Genomic DNA, 18,768 nt, shown 5'->3' with positions numbered 1-18,768 from the left:
CTGGGCCAGGAGCAAGAACACTATAAGTAAGAGGCCACTGTAAATGGAGTTGAAGCCAGGTTCCACCCTCCACTAGAAGAGATGGCTCTGTGCATGAGTTTCTGTATCTGTGAAAGTGGAATATTACCACTGTGGATTACATAAGATCACTGTGAGAATCAAAGGGAATAACCCAGGCCAAGGAGTTAGCCCAGTGCCTGGAACTTCAACACGCATTATTCACAACTGAGGTACAAGAGGCAAATATCAAAGCCATGTTAAGAGCGTGATGGCATGTGCTTGTAATCCCAGCTACTCACGAGGCTGAAGCATGAGAATTGCTTGAACCGGTGAGGCAAAGGTTGCAGTGAGCTGAGCTGAGATCATGCTACTGCACTCCAGCCTGGGCGACTGAGTGAGACTCTGTCTCAAAAAAAAAAAAAAAAAGAAAAGAAAAGATAATGTTAAATGTTGGGGTGCCAAATAAGGACTGGAAACCAGGTGGGTGGTATCTGAACTAATTCTGGAAGTAGGAGTCTTGGTACGATGGTTTCCACAACGTGGATTCTAAGACAGTTGATTCTATTTGTTGAACTTTGAAGGAAGGTTTGATAATGTCAGGAACTTTGCAGCACTCAGCCAATTGACTTGTTTTCCTCTAGAATGTAAAGATTTAATGTAAACGATGTAATAATTTTCACCTAAATAGGCCATTTTTCATTTTGCGACATTATTTGTAATTGGGTTCTATACTACAACCAAAACTGTGTTCCAGAGTAACACATACCTGGGCCCGGTGGCCCACGCCTGTAATTCCAGCATTTTGGTGCCACTGAGGTGGTTGGATTGCTTGAGCGCAGAAGGTCGAGGCTGCAATGAGCTGTGTTTGCACCACTGCACTTCAATCTGGGTGAGAGTGAGATGCAGTCTCAAAACAAACAAATCAAAACCACACACACACACACACACACACTCCCACACACAAACAAAAATTGGATCACCCATGATCAATTTTATGATTCAATTAAAAAGAGGGTTTGTATTGAAATATCTGTTTCTCTGGAAACTTTCTGGGCATTTTACAAAGTGAACATCTCACTATTGCTTAAAATATTATTAAGATAGTTCCATGTATATGAATGCCAGGCAAAATGAATCCCTATAAATATAAGTTTGGATCTTTATGCTATATATGCTTCCCATTTAGGTCTAATTTAGGCCTAAACATGGTGTCATTTCATATACTGCAAAGTTGGATGAGCCTAGCAATTCTTTATTAACCACTGAACTAAAAAGACAGAAAACTGGGATATGGCAAGACATCAATCATTAACAAACACTAAAAATGATTTTTCAGCGAATATGTAAAAGGATGTGGGTACCAAAATAGATAATTTCTCTCAAGAAATACATACTTTAATTGCTTTCTTTGCTGATAAATGCAGAACTTAAACGTCAACTCACTCTCGATTTGTTACCACAGAGGTGACTTTCTCATGGTCAAGGTGCCACGATGAGTGCCCCTCAGGCATGTATTTCCCTACCCAGGACTTGCTTTTGATTTATCCATGTCACACTATGCACACATCAAAAACACATCGACCTCTCCGCTGTAAAACAGAACGAAATCATGTCCTTTGCAGCAACATGGATGGAGCTGGAGGACATTATCCTAAGTGAACAAACTCAGAAACAGAAAATCAAATATTGCATGTTCTCATAAGCGGGAGCTAAACAATAGGTATACATGTACATAAGAATGGGAATAACAAGACACTGGGGACTCCAAAAAGGGAGAGGGTGGGAAGGGGGTGAGGGCTGAAAAATTAGCTATTGGGTACAATGTTCAATGTTTGGGGGACAGATACACCAGAAGCCCAATCCCCACCATTACACAATATACCTATGTAACAAGCAAGCACATGTACCCCCGAATCTAAAATTAAAAAACAATCAAAAAGCACCGACTTCCTTAACTGGCAGGGAATAGTTTCGAGAATGGATGTAAACACCGAATTCCTTAATGTAGTTGCAGATTCTGCCAGTTTTGTCTCAACCTCTGGATCGGTTCCTTTTTTTAACTACCTTTAATTCTTAAACAGATTGTTGCTATTGCTATGCTATATACTTATTGTATCACTTATAAATGTATAACCTCTGCAAATTAGTCTCTGAATTGAAAGTATTCATTGGTAAAACGGGTATTTCTTCACCATAGGAATAGTTGGACATGTTTAAATACTTGAGAGCTATTTTTATTACAAGCACACACAGCTTTGTGGTGTTTTTTGTTGAGACAGAGTCTTGCTCTGTTGCCCAGGCTGGAGTGCAGTAGTGCGATCTTGGCTTGCTGCAACCTTCGCCTCCTGGGTTCAAGCAATTCTCCTGCCTCAGCCTCCTAAGTAGCCGGGAGTACAAACTAATTTTTGTATTTTTAGTAGAGACGGGTTTTTGCCATGTTGGCCAGGCTGGTCTCAAACTCTTGACCTCAGGTGATCCACCCGCCTCGGCTTCCCAAAGTGCTGGGATTAGAGGTGTGAGCCACCGCGCTCGGCCTGTAGTGTGTTTCTGAACGTATATGTGAAGTTGTCGCTTTTTTTTTTTTTTTTTTTTTTTTGAGACGGAGTCTCCCTCTGTCGCCAGGCTGGAGTGCAGTGGCGCGATCTCGGCTCACTGCAACCTCTGACTCCCTGGTTCAAGCTATTCTCCTGCCTCAGCCTCCAGAGTAGCTGAGATTACAGGCGCCCGACACCGCGCCCGGTTAAACGTTTTGTATTTTTAGTAGAGATGGCGTTTCACCATGTTGGCCAGGATGGTCTCGATCTTCTGACCTCGTGATCCGCCCGCCTTGGCCTTCCAAAGTGCTGGGATTACAGGCCTGAGACACAGCGCCCGACCTAAGCTGTAGTTTTATGATTATGATTTATGGTTGTGAGGCATTGATTTAAGACATTTTAAAGCTTAAGTCGTCAGATTCTAGAAGAAAAAAAAATTCACCAAGACAAGCTAATGCCATTGTCATAAATGGGAGTTTGGAGAAAATTTTATTAATATTTGTTTGGGTGGTTTATGTACAGCGTTGAACTGATTTGAACCCCGACCAAACACTGTATGGAACGGATGTACGGTAGGGGAAATCATTAACTGAAGATGCCTTTTTTTGTTGCTATTGTTTAGAACGCAGTTAGAAAATCTTATTTTAGAGGTTTTACCCCGTTGACAAAGCCTCAAGTTTTCTTCAAAAGAACTAATTTCCATTTTACCTCCCCTACATTTTGAACAGAATATGGAAGAAGCCAGCGCCCCTTCTCCGCGGGCGCTGCTGCAGCCCTGCTCCCGCCGGGGCTTCCGCGCGAAACAGGGAACACTAGAGCAGTACCGACTCCGCTCGCCTAGAACCCGCCCCAGCCGGGCCCACTTCCGCCAGAGCCCTGGCCGCGCCCGCCCCGCCCCACGGACCCGAGATTAGTCGGAATTTTCCCGCGACGCCGCGGGAGCGCGCGGGGTCGCTAGCCAGGCCCCAGAATGCACTGCTGACACGTGTGCGCGCGCGCGGCTCCACTGCCGAGCGACCGCGGGAAAATTCCAAAAAAACTCAAAACAAAAAGCCAATACGAGGCAAAGCCAAATTTTCAAGCCACAGATCCCGGGCGGTGGCTTCCTTTCCGCCACTGCCCAAACTGCTGAAGCAGCTCCCGCGAGGACCACCCGGTAAGCGGCAGGCCGCAGAACGCAGCGAGGGCGGAGGCTTCCCTCGGGGGTCTGGCCGACACGTCAGCGGCGAGAGCGGGAGGAGGCGGCGAAGGGCAAGAGGGAAGGCTCGCGAGAGCGGGTGGGCCAGGCGCGCCTTGCGGTGGGCGAGAGGGGTTCCCGCCGGCGCAGGGCTGTGGCTAAGGCTGAGGCGGGAGGCGGGAGGCGGGAGGCGGGAGGCGGGAGGCGGCGGGCGGTGCCAGCCCGCGGGGCGGGGCCGGGGCGGGGCAAGCCGGGGCGGGAGCCGGCGCTGGGGTCGCGCGGAAGGGAGCCCCCGGAGAGGCGGGAGCCGGGAGTTGGCGTTTCGGTTCTTTTTGTTCATTGAGCGCAGGCAGCTATGTCTTCTTCAAAGGAGAGGAGCAAAGGTGAATTTCTCTGCCTCGGACCCGTGGGAGCCGTGAAAAGCTCGCCCCTTTGAGCCGGTCGCCCTCTACAGCTGGCCTCGTCCTCCCCGTCCCTCACACCCCTGCCCCCAAGCCCCAGTCGCCGGGGCGCCAGGAGGGGCGAGGTCCAATTAGAGGAGCCCGGGGCGCGGCTGTTAGCCCTCCCGCCCTCCGCCTTTCATTCCCGGAGGGAGGCGGGTTCGCAGAGGCCAGTGTCTTCCCTCCACTCTTTTTATGGACGCCAGGCCATATCTTCAAAGCCCGTGAGAGATTTTTCAGGTGCTGTTTGTTTGTTGGTTTGCTCTTTTTAATTTTTTAAGTGGGTGCGTTTACAACTACGAACCCTCTGTGTTCTTATGTGTCCAGCGCACCGAATGGGGGAAAAGACTTGGAGTTTTATAACATGGGAAATTGGGTACCAGAATCTTAAGGGAAGAGACCAAGAAGTTTTCTAGCAAAGTCCTGTATGTGCCTGGACTTTTGTTCTAATCTGAAACTTGGAAAACTCCCGGGCATCTGATTTTATTCTAACTTGTGCCCCATTTAATGCATCTAAACTGTGATGTGATTTGACTTAGCATTTATCAAATGAGCAGAGCACTTCTGGGCCACCCAACTTCAGCTCTTTGTGGCTGTCACTCACTGTCAGTGATATGCCCTCAGACAGATCGTTTTCTCCTTACTCCCCTGAAAGGTTGTTACAAACAATAGAATTCATACCATGTGTTGAGATCATTCATTACCTAAGCTTAGATAGAAAACATGTTCATTGCGACTTTATACATTAAACTTGAATTGATGTTTCAGTGTAATGTGCTGTACCAGAGTCACCTGGAAATAAGCACTCATATACATTATTCATATACAAGAAAGGCTGCATCGAAAAAGAATTTGTTTTCCTAGATATATCAGAGATCTTTTTCACCAACCCACTACTCCCAGTAAAAGAGCCTTCTTCTTGAGAACTGGACTAATTATACTTTGTATATTATACATTCGAATTTATTTTTGCTTTATTCGGTCATATTTTCTCTTGATTTCTCCAAAAACATTTACCAAGGCATCAGAAAAGAAAAGCAGGCTCTATATTGGTATTTTTTGTTTTGTCCTCTAATAAAAAGCATTAACTTGATTGATTGGCTGGTTGTGGAAGATGTGTTGCTGCATGTATGTGCAACGTGCATGTACATTTTAAAACAAACGGTACTTTTAACCAGTTCCATATTTCAGCAGGTAGTTCCAATAACAATTATACAAATTTCGTGTTTATGAGAACCAGCTACAGGGAGGCCAGCCTGGCCAGTAGAAAGTTGGATTGATTATCTGGGCCATGGAGAGAGCCAGAGGAAACTCACATGAGTGGTAGTTCCAAGTTGGTAGTGTTAGGGCCTCAAATCAGGCTGGAAATGAGCACCAAATGATTTTTAAAAGTTTTATTTTAGGCTGGGATATGTGCATTCTCTGTCTTGTTTGTGGATCTTGAGTGATTGACTTAATGTGAAAGAATACATACAGGAGAAGCACCTTGGAAGTTTTGCAATGTTTTAATAAAAATGCAGAAGTGGAGAAGGAAAGGCAATTCAGATAACAGGCAGAGCATGGTGGCTCATGCCTGTAATCCCAGCACTTTGGGAAGCGGAGGCGGAAGGATCACTTGATCCCAGCCAGGAGTTCGAGTCCAGTGTGGGCAACAGAGAGAGCCCTGTCTCTACAAAAAGTTAAGAAATTAGCCGGCCATGGTGATGCGGGGCTGTGGTCCCAGTTACTCAGGAGGCTGAGGTGGAGGATCACCTGAGTTCAGGAGGTCGACGCCACAGTGAGCTGTGATTGCGCCACTGCACTCCACACTGGGCGGCAGACTGAGACCGTGTCTGGAAAAATAAAATTAGTAACAATTCAGATTGGCCACCAGAGTTGGACTGGGGGCTAGCAGGCAATGGTTTTACCTCCATTTTGAGATTGGCATCTTCTAACTCAAGTTTAATACGGGACTGAGGGGAAGAGACCTGCATGCGTTTTATGTCAGCATTACACTATCTTGATTATGGCAGCTTTATAGTAAGTTTTGAAATTAAGTAGTGTAAGTTATCCAATGTTTTTCTTCATTTTCAAAATTGTTTTGGCGGTTCAGGGTTCCTTACATTTCCATATAAATTTTAGTATCAGTTTGTTATTTTTTTTCAGAAAACCGTGCTGTGATAGACTTTGTAGGAATTGCATTTAATTTTGCATATCTATTTGGGGGAGAATTGCCATCTCATCATGAACATGGAATCTCTTTCCATTTGTTGAGCGCTTTAATTTCTCTTAGCAATATTTAGTAATTTTCAATGTACAAATTTTGCCCTTTTGTAAATTAATTTTGAAGTTTTATTTTTGATGGTATTGTGAATTGAATTATTTTTAAAATTTCATTAAAATTTTTTTTATCGATAAAGTGAAAGCAAGTTTTTTGTTTCTTTTTGAGACAGAGTCTCGCTCTGTTTGCCCAGACTGGAGTGCAGTGGCACGATCTTGGCTCACTGCAATCTCCGCCTCCCGGGTTCAAGCGATTCTTCTGCCTCAGCCTCCCGAGTAGCTGGGACTACAGGCACCCTTCACCACGCCCGGCTAATTTTTGTATTTTTAGTAGAGACGGGGTTTCACCATATTGGTCAGGCTGGTCTCAAACTCCTGACCTCGTGACCCGCCTGCCTCGGCCTCCCAAAGTGCTGGGATTACAGGCGTGAGTCCCAGCGCCCGGCCGAAAGCAAGTTTATTAAGAAAGCAAAGGAATAAAGAATGGCTACTCCATAGGTAGAGCAGCCGAATTATTTTTAAAATTTCATTATGGATTGTTGTCAGTTTATAAACATACACTTGATTTCACTTATTAATCTTGTATCTTGCAACCTTCCTTGTTGAACTTGATGATTACTTCCAGTTTTTTGTGAATTACACAGGATTTTCTACATACGGCATCATGCCAATATGGTTTTACTTTTCTTTCCATGTGGATGCCTTTAGTTTCTTTTTTGCCTGATTAATTTTTTTCTTACCTGGTTCGACCCTCCAGCACTTTGCTGAATAGACATGGAGTGTATATTATTGACTTATTTCTCATCTTAGGGGGAAAACATTTAATCTTTTACCATTAGATACGACGTTAGCTGTAAGTTTTTCATAAATGCACTTTATCAGGTTGAGAGATTTTCCTTCTGTTACTAGATTGTTGAGAATTCTTATGAACAAATGTTGGAAATGTTGCTTTTCTGCATCTGTTGAGATGACTGTGGTTTTGTTCCTTTATCAATATGATTTATTAACTGATTTGTGTATTTGTACTAACCTTGCATTCTAAATCCCATTTAGTCATGTTATATAATCCTTTTTACATATTGCTGGATTTGGTTTAGTAATATTTTGTTTAGGATTTTTGTATTATGTTCATGGTAATATTAGTAATATTTTGTCTTGTGATGTCTGTCTGGCTTTGGTATTACCGTAATAGTGGCATCTTAGAATGAGTTGGGAAGTGTTCCCTCCTATTTTTTCAGAGTTTGTGAAGGATTGGTATTTTTTTTCTTTAAATATTTGATAGAATTCACTCACAAAGTCATCAGTTCGTGGATATTTCTTTATAGAGAAATTTGAAATTACAAATTCAGGTTCTCCAGCGCACGCATGCGTGTGATTTCTCCGGTGAAGGTTGTCGTGCGCGCACCTGGCCGTGACTCCTCCAGAGCGAGGTTGTGCACGTATGCGCGCGCCTTCTCCATCGCCAGCTTCCACATACTTTCTCCAGCACTGGTTCCCATGCACACACGTGACGCTTCTCCAGGGCGGAGCTCCCATAGTGTGTGCGGCTTTCTAGCTCTCACTCTTGGTGGGTGTGCTTTGCCAGCGCTAGCTCCCTGGGGTGTGCCGCTTCCCCAACGCTGGCTCCCGTGCTTGGGTGCCGCCCCAGCACCTGTTCCCAGGCATGTGCACGTCTCCAGCGCTAGGTCCTTGGCATATGTGCTTCTGCAGCGCCGGCTTCTGTGGTGTGCATCTTCCCCAGTGCAGGCTCTTGTAGTGCGCTGTGATCAGCTGCATCCAATGGTCAACTGTGTACCTCAGCATCCCCCTCAGGCGATTTTGTAACTGAGCCTATGGTGGGACACCTCCCTGTGAACACCTTTTCCTGGCGCCCTAGAGGATGGGTTTCTGGCAAGTTACCAAGGTGGTTTTCCAGCAAGTTGTGCTGGTACAGCACCCACAGAGACATCTCTCCTATTCAGTGAGCCATGGCTGTGCTCCCTCCAAAAAGTTCTGGATCCCATTTCTGGGAAGAAGTGGGTATTTTTCCTTAGGGCACCTACCTCAGCCCTAGGGGCAGTGGCTCCTCCTTATATCTGCTATTCCTGTGTTTTGTAGAATTCTCTGTACTTCTGACTAGCCAGCACCTTGTTACTCCAGTCCTGTTACAGTGAATAGTTCTTGACTGGGCATGGTGATTTATGCCTGTAATCCCAGCACTTTGGGAGGCCGTAGGGCTTGGGAGAATTACTTGAGACTAGGAGTTTGAGACAAGCCTGGGCAACATAGCAAAACCCCTGTTCTACAGAAAACACGAAATTATCTGGGAGTGGTGTGTGTCCCACCTACTACCGAGGCTGATGTGGGAGGATCATTGAGCCCAGGAGGTTGAGGCTGCTTGGAGCCATGATTATACCATTGCATTCCAGCCTGGGCAACAGAGTGAGACCCTCTCTCTAAAAAAGAAAAAATGACAACAACAACAACAATAATTCTTTATAGTTGACTTTCCTTATTCAAATTATTATGTGGTTTCTTTTTACTGACTGGACCCAGACTGATTTATCACCTTTGCTCTGAACTTCCTCAAGAAATCATGAGTGGTGAGAGTATTTAGTCTGTTCATTTTCTTGAATTGTGAAAGTTAATCCTAAGGTTTCTCCCACTTCCACATGACGAAAGACACGTTTGTGTGAGAGTATGTAGGCTTTTATGAAGTGATGAAACTGCCTTTCCATGCCTTTGCAAATTAGAAACAGTACAGATTATCATGGAAAGTGGGGTCAGAGATTAGGAGGGGAGGAGAAGAGGACAGGATTAGAACTGTGGTCGACCTTATGGCATCCAGTGTGCAGGGTTCCCAGATGACCTGACTTTAGATGTGACTGTACTTCTCATTATCTTTCACCCCTGTTTTTCATTTTTCAGATTTCTGGGACTTGTGTTTTCATTTTCCTCTAGACCCCCAATGATGCTTTTGTAATTCAGAAACATTTTATGTGTGATATAAACATTTTATGTACATTTAGCTATTTTAGTGGAATCTGAGATCTGTTACTCTGGTGACTACCCATAAGACAGTTTGAGGCTGCGGTTTTTCACACACACACACACACACACACACATACACACACACACACAGATTCAGAGGAGACTATTTAAACAATATGAATTTGGCTGGGTGCAGTGCTGTGCACCTGTAGTCCCAACTATTTGAGAGGCTGAGGCTGGAAGATTGTGAGTTCAAGTCTCCTGGGCAAAATTGTGAGACCCTATCTCCAGGGAAAAAAAATAAATAAATAAAAGGCTATGACTTTGTCTGTGATTCCTTCTTTACCTGGTTCAGTTCAAAGGTATGGAATTGCCAGGCACTTTTGCTTCTTTTATAAGATTTTGGAGGTGCCATTTACCTTAGTGACTTCCAACACCCTCCTATGGCTGGTTCCTTTTTGTTGTCATTTTGTTTTTGTTGGTTGTTACTGTTTATTTAAAGCTATAACATTATAAGGCATCGTACTTAGCCTAATCCTATTTTTGTAATTATGCTTGTACATTCAAGTGCTGTACTCAATAGATTTCCTTATTAACTCCTGTTTTTGTTTTTTGAGACGGAATCTCGCTCTGTCTCCCAGGCTGGAGTGCAGTGGCGCGATCTCGGCTCATTGCAAGCTCTGCCTCCCAGGTTCACACCATTCTCCTCCCGAGTAGCTGGGACTACAGGAGCCCACCACCACGCCCGGCTAATTTTTTGTGTTTTTGGTAGAGACGGAGTTTCACCGTGTTAGCCAGGATGGTCTCGATCTCCTGACCTCGTGATCCGCCTGCCTTGGCCTCCCAAAGTGCTGGGATTACAGGTGTGAGCCACCGCTCCTGGCCAACTCCTGATTTATTGATGACCATTTGTGGTTATGCATAATGACTTTTCCTCTGTCTTTGTGCACTGCAGTTCATATTATTGCCTTATGTGTATATGCCTGTTTCCACAACTCTTAGCCAACTTCTTCAGGGTATATTCTTTTTTATTATATAACTGCATTGATGTTTGTTGAGTGGCAACATCCTTTCCTCCCTTCTCTGTCATAACAGACCGTAGATTTTCTTTTAGTAGTCACTATTCTATGGGCTCTGGGGAACACTGATACTACCTCTAGCTCCTGGGGGTGGACTTTTATTGGTTTAAGGAGTGTGTTTTATTGATTCGTCACAGTCATTGGTTAAGGATGGGCATAAGCTCAAGCAAGTCCAGTCTGAATACATCTGAGGTCTGTCTCTTACTTGGGATGCTGGAACAGAAGTATGTACTCTGTTTTTGGGTGGTATGGATGTGATGTGACTTCTGTAATGGCTAAAGCTGTTTTGCGATCATGAGGGAAGCAGGATGGAGAGACAGATCAACTGTGAAGTCTGCCCTGTTTCTGGACTTGCCGGTTTCTTGAACCAACAAATTCCCCCCTCCCCCCTTTTTTTTTTCCTCTTTTGAAACAGGGTCTTGCCCTGTCAACCAGGAGTGCAGTGGCATGAACATAGCTCACTGCAGCCTCAAACTCCTGGGCTCCAGGAATCATGCCACCTCAGCCACCTGAGTAACTAGGACTACAGGTATGCACCATAATGTCTGGCTAATTAATTAATTATCATTATTTTTTGTAGAGACAGAGTCATGCTATGTTACATAGGCTGGTCTTGAACTCTCAGCCTCAAGCTATCCTCCTGCCTGGGCCTCCCAAAGTGCTGTGATGAGAGGTGTGAGCCACCATGCCTGGCCTCCCATTATTGTTTTAGCTGGTTTTGCTTGGTGCAGCAGGGGCATTTAATGCTTACTAAATATTTAGATCTTCCCTCACATTTCCCAGTTCACTCGCAGCTAGGTAGGACATTGTGATTGTTCTAGCCAATAGATTTTAAGCAGGTTATTTCCAGGTAGAAGCATTTAGTAGCAGATTCCTGACCTAGCTATCTCTCCTTTTTGCAATGGTGATTATGGAGGCTAGGTGTTGAGATGTCTGAGCACCTGTCATGCTGGATCCATGAGTGACTGTGGAGCAGAACAACACCCCCACCCCACAAACGTGTGTCCCACATAACATGTTGGACATATAGTATCAGAAAAAAGTTACTACATCATAACTTAGCCTATCTTGATGAATAGAGTTGGGTTTTCAATTACTAGAAACCAAAGGCATCCTAGGTGATATAGTATAATTTTGTAATTCTTAGTGTGTATTTGGTGATTTACAGTGTATGCAGATTATACATTGTAATTGATTGGTAAGACACTTGTCTGAAGGAATCAGTTATATTTAGCCCTAGCTTTCTGAATTTGGTGTACCCAAACATGACCTTGTCCAACATGGATTGTAATGATTACTTAGCCTGTCTACCCCTACATATTAAAGGTTGTAATAAAACACTATATAAAATATACATTTATACAAATAATATCGAATTGCTGCTTTTGCTTGAAGCCGTTAGCTAGGAATTTCCAATCATAGGCTGTAAGAGTGAGTAACCATTTATTATTGGTATAACAGCATGCATTTTATTTATGAAGTAGTATTTTCTGCAGTATTTGGCACCCAGAAGAATATCTTGTGTTTCTGATACTGACTAGTACCATTAGAATTTTTAGTCATTATGCTAAAAAAGTTGGCAAAGCTAGTGAAACTTTTGCTTGATGATAAGTATTTTGATAAGTGGTGACTTTTTGAAACTATGCAGCCAGTTTTAGGAGTAACAGAAATATTTTTATATGAAATGGTATAATATGATTGATTTTTTCTTAAAATTGAGTAGTTGTAAGGAAGAAAAGTGCAATACAAATATCTTTTTCTTTTTTCGAGATGCATCTCACTCGGTCCCCCAGGCTGGAGTGCAGTAGTGCAATCATAACTCGTTGCAGTCTTGCCCTCCTGGACTCAAGTGATCCTCCCACCTGAGCCTCCTGAGTAGCTGGGACTACAGGCATGAGGCAGACGCTGTGCCTGCCGTTAAAAATATCTCGAATTTTGGTAGTGACATTCCTTTGAAGGTATTAAAAGCTAGAAATTTGTTTCATTCTATCAAAGTTTCAGGTATCTTCATTTAGTTCTACACGTGTGTGCTGTACCCATCTAATGTTTGCCTAAAATTGTACTAAGTCTTTTTGGTTTTACAATAATTTAAGTCTAGGCCGGGCGTGGTGGCTCATGCCTGTAATTGCAGCACTTTGGGAGGCCGAGGCGGGTGGATCACTTGCGTCCAGGTGGTCAAGGATGCAGGTCGGCTGGGCAAGGTGGCTCCTGCCTGTAATCCCGGCACTTTGGGAGGCCAAGGCGGGTGGATCACTTGAGGACAGGAGTTCGACTCCAGCCTGGCCAACAGGGTGAAACCTGTCTCTAATAAAAATACAAAAAAAACTAGCCGGGTGTGGTGGCATGTGCCTGTAATCCCAGCTACTTGGGAGGTGGAAGTACAAGAATGGCTTGAACTCGGGAGGTTGCGGTGAGCTGAGATTGGGCCATTGCACAAACAAACAAACAAACAAACAAACAAAAGCGGTGATCTGTGATTGCACCACTGCACTCCAGCCTGGGTGACAGAGCAAGACCCTATCTCAAAAAAAAGAAAAAAAAATTAAGCCTAAGATGTTTAATTTAAAAATAATTTAAGTTTTTAAAAAAGTATGTTTTTGAGGCAAAATGGTGAGAATAGGACAAGTATTTGAAAATATTGTGGTACTTGATCAGAACCACCTTTGGTTACATTGTTTTGTGGCCAAAGTGGCTATGACTAAATGACTACATGTTATTTTAAAAACATTGTTTCTAAGGTATTACTGATGTACATGAATGGATTGGTATTATCATGGAGTGGTTTGTTATAAAAGCGAGTTTGGCCCTCTTGTGCTCTGTCGCTGTGTGATGCCTTCCATTGCTATGTGACCCCTCAATCTTAGACTTCCCAGCCTCCAGAACTGGGAGCTGATAAATTTCTGTTCTTTGTAAACTACTGAGTCTCACATATTCTGGTATAGCAGCACAAAACAGACTAAGACAGGCAGTTGGGCAACAGCAAGTCTGAGTTCCCTTCCAGCAGCAACTGGCAGGAGTGAAATCCTGGCTGTCTTCTTTGCAGTCAAATGCTCTACCACTGAGCTATACCTACTGGCTATCTTCTTTGGACAGTTGCTGTTTTTCATCACAAGCCTGTCTAATTGCTTTACTCATTTAACTTATCTGTTGTGGACTTTGAATTTATGACCTTTGTCTAAAGTAATTTAAGTTTTGAATAATTCTGAAATGCATTCAGTTGTTAAACTAACACTTAGAAAAAAATGGACAGATCAGAACAAATTTGTCATACTTATTGGAGAAATTACTGCAATAATCAGGGTTCTCTAGTGACTTCTAAGTTTCATATCTGTAGAAAAGATTATTATTATCCTTGAGCAGTAAGATACTGTATACCCTTTATAAATCAGAGCTTTTTGTTCTGTTGATTCTATACAAATACGTTGGTTTTATAAGCATGGTTTTTTTTTTGTTAACTACTTCTTTTGATTTCTTAATTTATTTCTAACATTACTTTGGGCAATAGCCCTATTAAAAGTGCTTTGTACTTTCCAAATTATTTCCGTATAGATTATATGGGATTCTCACAATAACCATATGTGCTAAGGTAAGATAGGCATTTTAAAAAAAGAAAAACAGGGCTGAGCACCTGTAATCCCAGCACTTTGGGAGGCAGAGGTGGGCAGATCACTTGAGCCCGTAAGTTCAGGACGAGCCTGGGCAACATGGCGAAACCTTGTCTCTACAAAAAATACAAAAATTATCCAGGCGTGGTGACATGCAGCTGTAGACCCATACAGTGTGACATGCAACTGTAGGCTGAAGTGGGAGGATCGCTTGAGCCTGGGAGGTTGAGGGTACAGTGAGCTGTGATCATACCACTGCACTCCAGCCTGGGTGACAGAGCGAAACCCTGTGTCTAAAAACTAAATAAATAAATAAATAAAAATTAGAAAAGAAAAATAGAATGGAGACTTTTCAAAAAAAAATTACTTTGGCTCATAATTAAGGAATTCCCAAGAGATTGCCCAAAGGAGGATAGCTACTGATGAACTTCTTGGGTTGATTGTGTGTGTACAGCTTTTAAATGTGTCTTAATTGTTATGAGATGATAACTTTTTCAATAATCAAAAGAGCCGGGTATTTCTGGTTACCCAAACCCAACTGATTTTAGCAGAAAACATTTGCCTTAAATAATAACTTCTCTTTGAAATGTTTACAGAGAAGGAAACTGAGTTTAATGGCAGAGTTGTTGGCTGTTACCCAGGGAAACTAACTCCTGTCTGGTGCTCTTTTTGTTGCACCAGTAGTTCGATGTCCAAGGGTGGCTGAAGCTTCCTATGGAAGCATTGTTAAGCAAGTCTTTCTCAGGCTTTCGGTTGCATCTTTCTGCTGTGTAAATAGGGGCATTAGGAGAAATGTAATCTTTGAATACTGCCCAACCAGTTTCTGCTTGGTAACGTGCCCTGAAACCCTCAATGAATGCCAGCAAACAAATTAGATCCACAGTGTATTTGATACGCATGTCTTTTCCCCAAACAAAATTCAAATTTCACAAACAAACTGAGTCATTTTCCAAATGTTTGTATATGAATGGAAGTTTTTGTCCTGTTCTTCTGTAACCAATACCATAAAACTTCTGAAGGTCCTTGATGCATTTATTGTACAATGTTAATCCAAAACAAAACTTTATTCTGACTAAACTTGCAGGTATAGAGAGATACCAAACTCATTTTTGTTGATCAGTACAACATGTTTGTACCAACCAGATCTAAAAAATGTGTAAAGGAGTGCCATGCTGTAAAGACCTTATTACAGTTGTAAACATCAGTGCAGCTGTTACAAATCTAGCAAAACCTCAGGTTAAACAATTTAAAATTTACTGAAGATGACATTCCAGACCCAGTTTTCATAACATAAACACTCTAGGAAATGCCTTTGAGATGAGCGGGATTGTCATTAATATTAATGCCACCGAATTCAAGGCTAAGAAGTCATTTCTTTTCAAGCTTTATTTTCACTCCTAATTTTGGAATAAAATATACTTTTAACCTGAAGTATGGCGTGTCTTTTCACAGCCTGAAAACATTTGATCCTGTTGCCTTTGAATTGTAGGAATGCAAAAATACAGTATAAGTCTTTTATTCTTGATGGTCATTTAACTTAAATGAGTTTGTTAGAATTAAAGTTGGGAAGAATTAACTGTTAATGGAATTCAGTTGCATTGTTCAATTAAAAAATAAAAGGATGCTAAAAATAGTTGCTGTTTAAGGATTGTATTAGTGTGACATTTTAGAATGCTGCATTTAGGGAAGGAATTTTATTCTAAAGTGATTTGAAGCACATTTTTTTGTGGTCCTGTCTTTCATCTAGACAAGGTAGGACAAGCATTCAAAACCTGTACCAGTCTTAATCTGTTTTTTTCTTCTTAGTTTCCACTTAGTGGGACATCTGGTGAGGCATCATTTTGGCCATATAGTCATTTCTAAAGTTTCTTTCTGTGCTCTGATTTCCAATTAAGTCTTCTATGATGTTTGCCAAATTTAAGAGCATACAGGGGTCCACTGGAAGCGCTGAATAACTGGGCTTTGGCCTAATTCTTGTGCATGGCTGTATGTGTGGGGTGGTTTTATTTTCTTTGCTTGTTTATTGGTAATTGCATTAAATTCCATTTGCCTTTACTGAATTTTTTTTTGTTGGACTTTTTGGGGAAACCTCTAAATTGGATAATAGAGCAATTAAGTGACTGTTTGTAAGCTATCCTCAGTGCTCTATTAGAGAGGCAGCATTTATCAAAAGAAAACAGTTGAATTTCTCTTGTTTAAACTTGCTTTTGAAATTCTGTTAATTTTCTAATAAGGAGAATTGAAGCCAAGCATTGTCAAGTACCATATTGTAATCTAAAGTTGGTAACTGTGGAAGCACATAGTTGATATGGTGATACCTTTTTCAGAGGAACTTTGGCTATTTCCATCAGCATAAAGGACACAACAGACTGCATCTATTGCCTTCACCTCTGCCTTATTTCTTCTGTTTTCCTTTTTTTTTTTTTTTTGAGATAGAGTCTTGCTCTGTTGCCCAGGCTGCAGTACAGTGGCACGATCTTGGCTCACTGCAACCTCCACCTCCCAGGTTCAAGTGATTCTTGTGTCTCAGCCTCCCAAGTAGCTGGGATTACAGGCGCTCGCCACCACGCCCACCTGTTTTGTTTTTTTCGTTTTTAGTAGAGACAGGGTTTCCCCATGTTGCCCAAGCTGGTCTTCAACTCCTGGGCTCAAATGATCTCCTCCCTCAGCCTCCCAAAGTGCTGGGATCACAGGTGTGAGCCAACACTCCTGGCCCCCTTTTTTTAAAAAAAAAATTAAAGAGGTTGTGGAGGTTTCTTTGAATTCTTTTGGTGTTTTTAAAAATGTTGTATTTTGAGAAGAAAATCTGGGCAGGTACAAAGAACCCCTCCCTTTCCTGTTTAAAAACTTTTTTGCAGTCGCCCTGGAATTTTCCTTCACTGTCATTCATCCTTCTCTCCTTTCTTGATATTGGGTCTTCTGTTTACTTTATTTTCTTTCTTGGTTTTCTCCCTCCTCTTGGTGTGAAGCAGATGTTCTAGTATCTTCCTAAAGCAGAATGTGTGGGAGATGAATTATTTCTGGTCACTGCCTGTTGAATGTGAAGTTATTCTAGTCACATTTGATTGATAGTTTGCCTAGATAAGAATTCCAGGTTGGAAATTATTTTCCTTTAGAATTGTGAGGCATTGTTTAATTTCCTTCTACCTTCCTGTGTTTTTACAATTTCATGATGATGTGCCTGGTGTGGATCTCTTCTCATCCATTTTCTTGGGCACTTGGTCAGCCCTTTCAATCTGGAAACTCCTGTCTTTTCGTTCTGAGAAAATTTTTGTTGATTATCTCTTCCCTTCCATATTGGAACTCATTACAAGAAAGCTAATTAAGGAAGAGTAGAGGGTTGTGTTATGGGCTGAATTGTGTCCACCCCTCCCCCATTCATAAGTTGAAGCTGAAGCTGTAACCCCCAATGGGACTGTATTTGGAGATGGAGCCTTTAGGAAGTCATACCGGTGGGGTCCTAATCTGATAGGATTGGTGGCCTTAGAAGAAGAAGAGGTAGAGAGAGAGATCTCTCCCCACATGAGCACAAAGAAGAGGTAATGTGAGGACACAGGTAGCTGCCTACATACAAGCCAGGAAGAGGGCTCTCACCAGGACCTAATAGGCCTTGATTGTGGACTTTACAGCCTCCAGAATTGTGAGAAAATACATTTCTGTTATTTAAGCCACCATGTATGTGATATTTTGTTATGGCAGCCTAAACTGACGAAGACAGGTTGAGGTCAAGCTAGGACCTCAGCTTCATAAAGGTGAACTGCATGTGTTGCAAGAGAATATTAACATGATGCTGGTGCGCGTGTGTTCTCCTTTTTGACTGGTCCCTTTTTGAACTTAGCTCACTCATCTGCATATCACCCTTTGTGAGTTAGCACAAGTCATTAACCCAAGGTTCTAGATCTGTGCTGACCAATGCCATAGTCAATAGGTACGTTTAATTATTTAAATTTACATTAATTAAAATTAAATAAAATTCAAAATTCACTTCCTCAGATTCATTAGCCATATTGCATGTGTTCAGAAGCCACGTGCAGCTGGCGCCTGCAGTATTGGATGGACAGATAGAGCCAGAACCTTTCCATCCTTGCAGAAAGTCTGGCTGTACAACCGTATTCTAGATACTTGCCTTACACCTCTCCCTCTCTCTTTTTTTTTTTGTCCAGTGGGTCTGAACTTTTTTAGGTTCAAGACATACTTAGGAATACTAGAATTTGTAGTGGACATCTTCAGGGTTTTAAAACAACACTAAGAAGTAAACAACCATTATAGTGCAAACTCTGCCAAAGTGTCATATGCATACTGAGTCTATAACTGCGTCTGCAGTGATCATGCTATTCATTTGGCCATGCTTCTGCAGTATGGCCCTTAGAAGAGCTGTTTTTTACCCCTACTGGACTTTCTGATATGTTTGTAGGACAGAGAATTGCAGGAAGCAGGCCTTCATATCTGAGCCGTGCTGCTCTGTTTTGCTGTGCTGAATGTTGCTGTGCTCTCCCGGACGAGGTAGGCACAAGTGCTTTAGAAGGAACTGTCAGAACCCCACTGCTCTACTGAGCACTGGTGAGTCTGAGGATTCACAGGCTGAAGGCAGGTCACTGAAAGCGGCCTACATTCTGGAATTTCTCGGAACAGATTATTTCCTGAGATGACAAAAAGTATAATTTTGGTCAGAAGGATCACTGAATTTCCTGGAATCTACCCCAC

At 42.5% G+C, this 18,768-nt stretch overlaps 1 protein-coding gene across 17 annotated transcripts in view; it reads left to right on the top strand.

Moving 5' to 3' along the window:
- The first annotated feature begins 3,311 nt into the window (after positions 1–3,311).
- Positions 3,312–18,768, top strand: part of FANCC (FA complementation group C) — a 218,440-nt gene continuing 202,983 nt past the window's right edge. For 3 of the 17 annotated variants that reach the window (XM_055349974.2, XM_019033560.4, XM_055349977.2), the window contains exon 1: positions 3,446–3,690. The gene's annotated coding sequence lies outside the window, so the exon portion shown is untranslated. Of the gene's footprint in view, positions 3,812–3,954; positions 4,392–18,768 lie in introns of those variants that run through there. The other 14 variants (XM_063696582.1, XM_055349966.2, XM_063696583.1 and 11 more) reach the window with 9 other exon arrangements.

Source organism: Gorilla gorilla, chromosome 13 (genome assembly GCF_029281585.2).
Source record: "Gorilla gorilla gorilla isolate KB3781 chromosome 13, NHGRI_mGorGor1-v2.1_pri, whole genome shotgun sequence".
Taxonomy (NCBI): domain Eukaryota; kingdom Metazoa; phylum Chordata; class Mammalia; order Primates; family Hominidae; genus Gorilla; species Gorilla gorilla.
This window is presented reverse-complemented; position numbering and strand designations above follow the sequence as displayed.